Here is an 8,447-nt window from a genome sequence, read left to right as displayed (position 1 = left end):
CAAGACAATTTATGTTGTATCTGCTTGTTTTTCAATTTAAAAAGAAATAGCCAAAAACAAGAAACAAATGTTTCATTCGTGCATATAAACCGAGATTATAACTTAGATATTTGTTTTGTACATGTGGGCGGGGCTGACACTCCTGTTTCCACTGATTGGTCAACGCGCATCATCATCTGTTCTTCCTCAACATGGTTCATAGAAAATTAGAGTTCACCAGGTTGAAGTTTGCTGATTGCTTTTGCAGATAGATTCTAATCATTTTAATGAATAACATTAATATTTCTTAGAAAAACTTCTGACTTTTGCATTTTTATTGCAATCTCATCAAGCAATGGACACCGGATACGACAACCAATGAACTCACCAACTCACTTTTGTCTCTTGAGGAATGGGGTGGCAGTGCTTCTTTTTTCTTTTTCTCTTTTTAAAGGAAAATTATGAATTGGGATGCTGTGCACAGACCTAACTGTAACTAAATATAGTTTGTTATCTGGTCATTATTGTTGTTAATATTAATGATAATTATATCAAGCTAATTATTGCAGGGGAAACATAAGAGGAAATATAAAGTTTATTGGATGTGAATAAGCCTTGCTGGACATGTCATGGACCATAGGATTTTTTTGAGGGAAGGGGCTTAGCCTGTATTTCTCGTGTATTATTATTTATTTTATTCTCTCTTTCGATTTTTTTTTTTCATTCGTTGTTACACCTTTTGCTTTCCAGTCTTTATTCGGCAAGTGTCAAGTTCATTGTCGGGGCGCGAGTCGTGCGCAGTTCTTCACTTACCACCAATCGGAGGCCGATGTCACCATTTATTTTATTTAATTCCCATGAATTTTTAAACACATCCGCTGCCCATAAATAATATTTTATTGCGTAATGGTTGAACACATATAGTGAAGGTAGGCTTACATCTTGTCTGTAGATCATATTTACATTTACATTTACATGTATTCATTTGGCAGACGCTTTTATCCAAAGCGACTTACAAAAGAGGAAAACATAAGCGAATCATCTTAAGGAGACAGTGGTATGAAAAGTGCTGTATTACAAAGTTTCACTAACATCATAATAGTATTTTTTTTTTTTTTTTTTTTTTAATGACTGGCTAAGTGCTCATGGAAAAGATGTGTTTTTAGTCATTTTTTGAAGACAGAGAGGGAGTCAGCTTCACGGATGGAGTTGGGAAAGTCGTTCCACCAACGTAGTATGATGAAGCTGAAAGTCCGGGAAAGTGTTTTGGTGCCTTTTTGTGTTGGTACAAGGTGACGTTCCTTAGCCGACCACAGGCTTCTAGTGGGCGCGTAGCTCTGCATAAATGATTTTAGGTATGCTGGAGCAGACCCAGTGACTGTTCTGTATGCCAGCATCAGAGCCTTGAATTTGATACGTGCATCAACCAGCAGTCAGTGGAGAGAGACAAGGAGTGGTGTAACATGTGCTCTCTTTGGTTCATTAAAGACCAGACGTGCTGCTGCATTCTGGATCATTTGCAGGGGTCTAATTGCACATGCAGGGAGGCCTGCAATGAGAACGTTACAGTAGTCCAGTCTAGTTATGACAAGTGACTGGACAAGCAGAAGAAGAGTCTTATCTTCCTGATATTGTAGAGTGTAAATCTACATGATCTTGCGGTCTTTGAGATGTGGTCTGTGAAATTTAGTCTGTTGTCGATGGTTACCCCTAGATTTCTGACTGATTTGCAAGGCGTTACTGTAGTTGCATCCAGCTGCACGGTGATGTTGTGTTCAACAGCAGGGTTGGCTGGAAAGACAAGGAGTTCAGTCTTGGCTGGGTTGAGTTGCAGGTGGTGCTCCTTCATCCAGGCCGAGATGTCTGCCAGGCAGGTAGAAATTCGAGCAGTCACTGTGGTGTCATTGGGCTGGAAAGACAAGTAGAGTTGCGTGTCATCAGCGTAGCAGTGGTAAGAGAAACCATGTGCCTGAATGATGGGTCCCAGTGATGTTGTGTATATAGAGAAGAGAAGTGGCCCCAAGCACTGATCCCTGAGGTACCCCAGTAAGTAGCTGATGTGGCTTGGATACCTCACCTCTCCAGGCTACCTTGAAGGACCTACCTAAGAGATAGGAATTAAACCAGTCAAGCACAGTTCCTGTGATGCCCAGTGAGGAGAGGGCAGAGAGTAAGATCTGATGGTTGACTGTGTCAAAGGCTGCAGAAAGGTGAAGCAGAATCAGGACGAATGATCTGGATTCAGCTTTCGCCTGTCTCAGTGACTCAGTGACAGACAGCAGGGCAGTCTCGGTGGAGTGTCCATTTTTGAAGCCAGATGTTAAAGAGAGACAACCGCATAATAGATAAGGGTGTCATTTTATTTAAAGGTGCTATATGTAAGATTGACAACAAGCGTTTGAAATGGGTACTGCAGTCCAAATTCAAAATATTGGAGAGTTATCTGCCCCACCCCAGACTCAAAGCTCATGCGGGTTGCCAGAATGTTGACACGCAAATTAGCCAACTCAGCATCCGTTTTAAAGGATTTCTGGGCTTTAAGCTGTCTCCATCTTACAAAGGCATCTCCAACATTTATCCTTGTTTTACTGCGCCTCTGGTCATGGTGGTTTTTAGATGGATGGCGAGGCTATTTAGGTCGGGTGGAATCTGTTATCACTAATCCAGTTCGTTTGCTGGCTTCCATGGCTGCAGCACGCAGTGTTGTTTGCCTGCAAACTTGTTCAAATCTGGCAACCCGGTGGTGTCGAAATACTATTGGTGAGTGGGCAGTGGGCGGGATCACACAGGCTAAAACATAAACAGAAATTCTGGCCTGGAATGGAAACTTCAAAGTAGAATATAGCATTGTTATCAATATAGCATTGTTAGAATGTAGCATTGTTATCGGAGAAGCCAGTATTTCAATTTAGCATGTTTCCTAATTCTCTAATGAAAAATATTACATATAGTACCTTTAACCAGTTCCTGGTTAGTTGTTGTATCCTAAAATTAAATTAAAACTATTTGTAGCCATTAAAAATGTAAGGTTCATTCTGGTCTGTTTAACACTGTATATGGACACAAATATACACCCCCACCAATAAATCACTTTAAAAAATGTATACAGATAGACATGTCCAGCAAAATAAAGTCCTTTCTGACTGTTGCCATGACAACGTGCACACCTGAAACCTCATCGCGAGCAATGCATTGACTGTAAAAAAAAAAAAAGTTGTCCTCAATGTGATAAACTTGCGGTGATTTAGCGCTCGCCATGTCCAGTGTGAAAAGGCTTTTATTCTGAAGAAAAGGAATGAAGAAGAGCAGATGACATTGCAGGTTTAACCAATCAGTAGAAATGGGCATCACATCCATCCACTTGTGTAAATCAAATAATAAGATTTTACACTTATTTTAAGCACTTGAATGAAAAAATGAGAAATCGAGCTGAATTCGTGTTTTTCTAGTTCTTATATGAAATGAAAAAAAAAGAAAAATAAAGTGTTCCCTGTCTGTCACTCACTTGACATTGTGTCGATGTAGTGACACTAGGGGTTCACTCTTGAGAGCCCCAATCACCTTTGCTTTATTCAGAAAAGGCCAATGAAAATTGGTGAGTGGAATTTGCATGCCACTCTCCACCCCGGACATACGGGTATAAAAGGAGATGGCGTGCACCACTCATTCAGACTTGTTCTTCGGAGCCGAGCGCATGTGTGTGTGTGTTCATCCCATCATTTACGGCGCATATCAGCGGTCGCCCTCACATGGTCGAGTGTTGTGCTTCCCCTGGGAGCTTCGGTGGCTGAGTCCGTTATCTCTCCCCACCGGATGGCCATGAGATATGTTTCGAGTGCTTGGGTCGCCCTTTCATGGAGGGATCATGTTCTCACTGCGAGAACATGCCCATGAGAACGTTGCGGTCATGGCTCTCTTCCTTCTTTGTGTAGCAGAGAGCCACCGTGGCTGCTTCCCGACCCGGTCCATCCTGCGTTGAAACTCAGGCAGCTGTGTCAGCGAGTGGCGCGGGCAATCTGGATTTGAATATGGGAGCGTTTCCACCGGCTCAACCCCCGTGGACCTCCCAGCCCCCAGCACGCTCATTCTTCCCGGTAGAGTTCACGAGCGAGGTAGGTGGTCCGCCTCAGGGCGGATTTAATATCTCGTTCGGGGCTCACAACGAGGATGAGTTATCGTTTGCAGCATCGGAGGGTGGGCTTCTGCAATCTTCTGAGCTCCCACTCTCGGATGAGGCGGACACTGAGCTGGCAGCCGTGCTTGCCCGGCCGGCTGCGAACATCAGGCTGGAGTGGAACCCTCTGCCCTGCCCTGAGTGTTCATGGCTAGATGATTGGTTTCTGGGCTCAGAGTGTGACTCACGGCCGCACCCCGCCCCAGTGCCCTTCTTCCTGGAAGTGCACAAGGAGCTCGTGAAGTCATGGAAGGCAACTTTCTCTGCCCGTACACGCTTCGCTGGCTCGTCCACTCTAACTACTGGCGGAGCGGCTAAGGGATATGTCGAGCTTCCCCAGGTAGAGCACGCCGTCGAGGTGCATTTATGCCTGCAGGGTGCAGCCACCTGGAGGAACCAACCAAGGAAGGCTCCCTTCCAAGGCGTGTAAGTTTTCTTTGTCACTCGTGGCGAAGGCTTACAACACCACGGGTCAGCCCGCTTCCACCCTGCACATCATGGCCATCCTGCAGGTCCACCAGGCCAAGGCACTCAAAGATCTGCACGAGGGTAGGACCGACCTCGCTCTACTGGTGCTGAAAGTCATGGCACGCGCCCTGACGATGTCCACCTTGGTGGTCCAAGAGCGGCACCTGTGGCTCAACCTTGCGGAGATGCATGATGCCGAGAAAGTCCGCTTTCTCGATGTGGCCATCTCCCAAGGGGGGCTCTTTGGCGACATTGTCAAGCATTTCGCCCACCAGTTCTCGACGGTGAAGAAGCAGATGGAGGCCATCAAGCACATCCTGCCGTGGCACGGCTCGGCCGCCTATAGGCCTCCGAAGTCCCGCGCCTGTCTGCCTCTCACCAGGGCATCCTCCTGCGGTGCCGGCCCCGGCTCCCCCATCATCGGAGCCTGTACGCCGGTCTTTGAGAAGAAGATCCTCTTGCAGGAAGGCGGCACTGCCTGCCCGCCAGCCGGCCGCCAAGAACCCCGGACAGGCTTTGAGGCGGTCCTGAAATGGGCGACCCAGGTGTGCGCACGGGCCCCACTCTGCCCCTGGGTCAGCACGAGGTGGGTATCCCAACATCACCGGATGCCTTCTGGGCTCCGGCACCCAAATTGTCAATAAAAGAGCAGTTTCCTCATTCCCTGGGTCATTCTCCAATGCTCAGCCCCTCCGGCCCTCGCACCCACGATGCCCAGGTGCTGAATGTCTTTCCGGTCAGCGAGCGGGACGCGAGTATCTCACGTTCCCTTGTTTTCTGTCGAAAGAAAGCCAGCAAATAGTTAAGTACGATGGTTCTTGGGGCCACTCGCTCACTAAGTAGCACGCCTCCCCTGGACGATCCTCCCAATGGGGCGTCTGCCCTGACCTGCCGAGAACCACCCACCCTGGGCGTGATAAATCCAATCATCCCCCTGGTGCCTTTAGCGCAAAGGCTGGAAGCCTGGTTAGCGCTTTCCAGCTCGTCGCAATGACTCATCAGGACGATCCACCTCGGCTACGCGATCCAGTTCACCAGACGGCTGCCCAGGTCCAGTGGTGTCCTCTTCACCGCTGTGCGAGGTGAGGATGCCTCGGTCCTTTGGGCGGAGGGAGCGATAGAACCCGTACCCTTAGCCGAGTCTCACAAGGGCATTTACAGACCTTATTTTATAGTGCCAAAGAGAGGGAGGGTTGTGCCCAATCCTGGATCTGCATGCCTTGAACAGAGCCTTACACAGGCTTCCGTTCAAGATGGCCATCGACCTGACACCTTTCATGTATCGATCCTTCCCGAAACAGACCCTTACTTCGGTTTGCCTTTGAGGGACGAGCATTCCAGTACAGGTCCTCCCTTTCAGTCTGTCCCTGTCTCCTCGAGTCTTTACCAAAGTCGCAGAGGCTGCCCTGGCCCCGCTGAGGGAGAAGGGCATTCGCATTCTCAATGATCTCAACGACTGGCTGATTCTAGCTCACTCGCGACATCTATTGTGTGCGCACAGGGACCTTGTGCTTTGGCACCTCGACCGACTGAAGCTTCAGGTCAACTGGGAAAAGAGCAAGCTCTCCCCGGCACAGAGCATCTCTTTTCTCGGTATGGAGTTGGACTCGGTCACCCTGGTGGCACGCCTTACGAATGAGCGTGCACAGTTGGTGCTGGTCTGCCTGAAAACCTTCACGCAGAAGGTAGCGATCCCAGTGAAACAATTTCAGAGGCTCCTGGGGCATATGGTATCCTCGGCAGCGGTACTCCCCCTCAGGTTGATGCATATGAGACCGCTCCAGCACTGGCTACAGACTCCAGTCCTGAGGTGGGCATGGCGCCACGGCACCCAGTGCGTGACTATCATGCCTCGGTGCCATCAAACTTTCAGTCCTTGGTCAGACCTGGTGTTTCTACAGGCAGGGGTTCCCTTAGAGCAGGTCTTGAGACACGTTGTGGTCACGACAGATGCCTCGAATTCAGGCTGGGGCACTGTGTGAAACGGTTAGGCAGTATTGGGGCTCTGGACAGGGCCCCGCCTGCAATGGCACATCAACTGCCTAGAGTTGCTGGCAGTATCGCTGGCCCTGCGGAGGCTTCGGCCATTGATTCTGGGCAAGCACGTGTTGATCCGGATGGACAACACAGCGACTGTGGCGTACATAAACTGCCAGGGTGGTTTATGCATTTCGCAACTTGCCCACCACCTCCTCCTTTGGAGTCAGCAGACATTGAAGTCTCTGTGAGCCACTCACCTCCCGGGTGTCCTCAACCATGCAGCGGACACTCTCTCACGGCAGGTAAAGCTCCGCAGAGAGTGGAGAATCCACCCCCACGCAGTCCAGCTGATTTGGGAGAGATTCAGAGAGGTGCAGGTGGACCTGTTCGCCTCCCAAGAGTCCTCTCACTGCCCCCTTTGGTACTCCCTGTCTGATGCTCCCTCGGCATGGATGCCTTGGCACAGAGCTGGCCTTGGGGGCTGCGCAAGTACGCGTTTCCCCCAGTGAGCCTCATTGCACAGATATTTGCAAAGTCAGGGAGGACGGGCAACAAGTCCTGATGGTTGCGCCATACTGGCCCAACCGGACTTGGTTTTCAGACCTGATGCTCCTGGCAGTAGCCCCTCCCTGGCTCATTCCCCTGAGGCAGGACCTTCTCACTCAGGGGCAGGGCACGCTCCGTCACCCACAGCCAGACCTCTGGAATCTCCACATCTGGCTCCTGGACGGGACGCGGAGGACCTAGCAAGCATTCCACCAGTGGTGGTAGACACAATCACTCGGACCAGAGCCCCCTCCACGAGGAGGCTGTATGCTCTGAAGTGGCGTCTCTTTGCAAATTGGGGTTCTTCCCGCGGGGAAGATCCACGGAGATGCCCAGCTGGGTCTGTGTTGTCCTTTCTACAAGAGGGACTGGAGAGACGGCTGTCTCCCTCTACTCTGAAGGTGTACGTGGCTGCTATTGCAGCATATCACGATACACTGGATGGGAGACCCTCTCGACAGCACGACCTGGTCACCAGGTTCCTCAAAGGCACGAGGAGATTGAATCCCCCTAGACCGCGCCTGATTCCCTCTTGGGATCTCTCTATGGTCCTACCTGCCATACAGAGAGCCCCCTTTGAGCCCCTGGAGCAGACCGAGCTCAGCACCTTGTCCCTGAAGACACATTCCCTCCATCAGGGAACAGAGGTTACACCAGTAACCAAGATGTTTTCTCAATTTGTATCTATCTTTCTAGATGAAAAATGAGTAAACGATTGGTTTATTGGTTATTCTGTTTTGAAGACAAAAACGAGAAAACAAATTATCCAAAGGTACACGGACCCTATATTTATATATGCATTAAACCGTTTCTTTAATTTCTACAGTCCATGTTTACAGTAACATTCTTTTATTCTGAAAGTTATAAGGTGAGACCACAGATAGTTGTCATATGAGGAAGTTGACAAGTCTCTCAGTTAATAACTAAGGTTTGGAGTCAAAGTGTTGTCTCTATAAGAGGTTTTTGAATGTTGGTTTTAAATTAGGGTAATTCTATCCGTCAAACTAAGATGTCAACATTATCATATTTTTGTTGTTGGGTAAACAAGCAAACACAATAAAAACAACACAAAAAAATAAAAAATATTCAGGGTTCAATGCAATTTAAGCTCAATTAATAGCATTTGCACAGCATTATGTTGATTTCCACCAAAAAAAAAAACACACAAAAAAAAAAATGACAAAAATAAATAAATCAATCAAAAATCGCAATTACAGAAAGGCACTTACAATTAAAGTGAATGTGGCCTGTCTATAAACATTAAAATATAAACCATTTCAAAAGGATAGGAACAGGATGT

This window comes from Myxocyprinus asiaticus, chromosome 37, assembly GCF_019703515.2.
Source record: "Myxocyprinus asiaticus isolate MX2 ecotype Aquarium Trade chromosome 37, UBuf_Myxa_2, whole genome shotgun sequence".
Lineage (NCBI taxonomy): Eukaryota > Metazoa > Chordata > Actinopteri > Cypriniformes > Catostomidae > Myxocyprinus > Myxocyprinus asiaticus.
The sequence above is the reverse complement of the archived record's forward strand: the minus strand, read 5'-3'. Positions refer to the sequence as shown.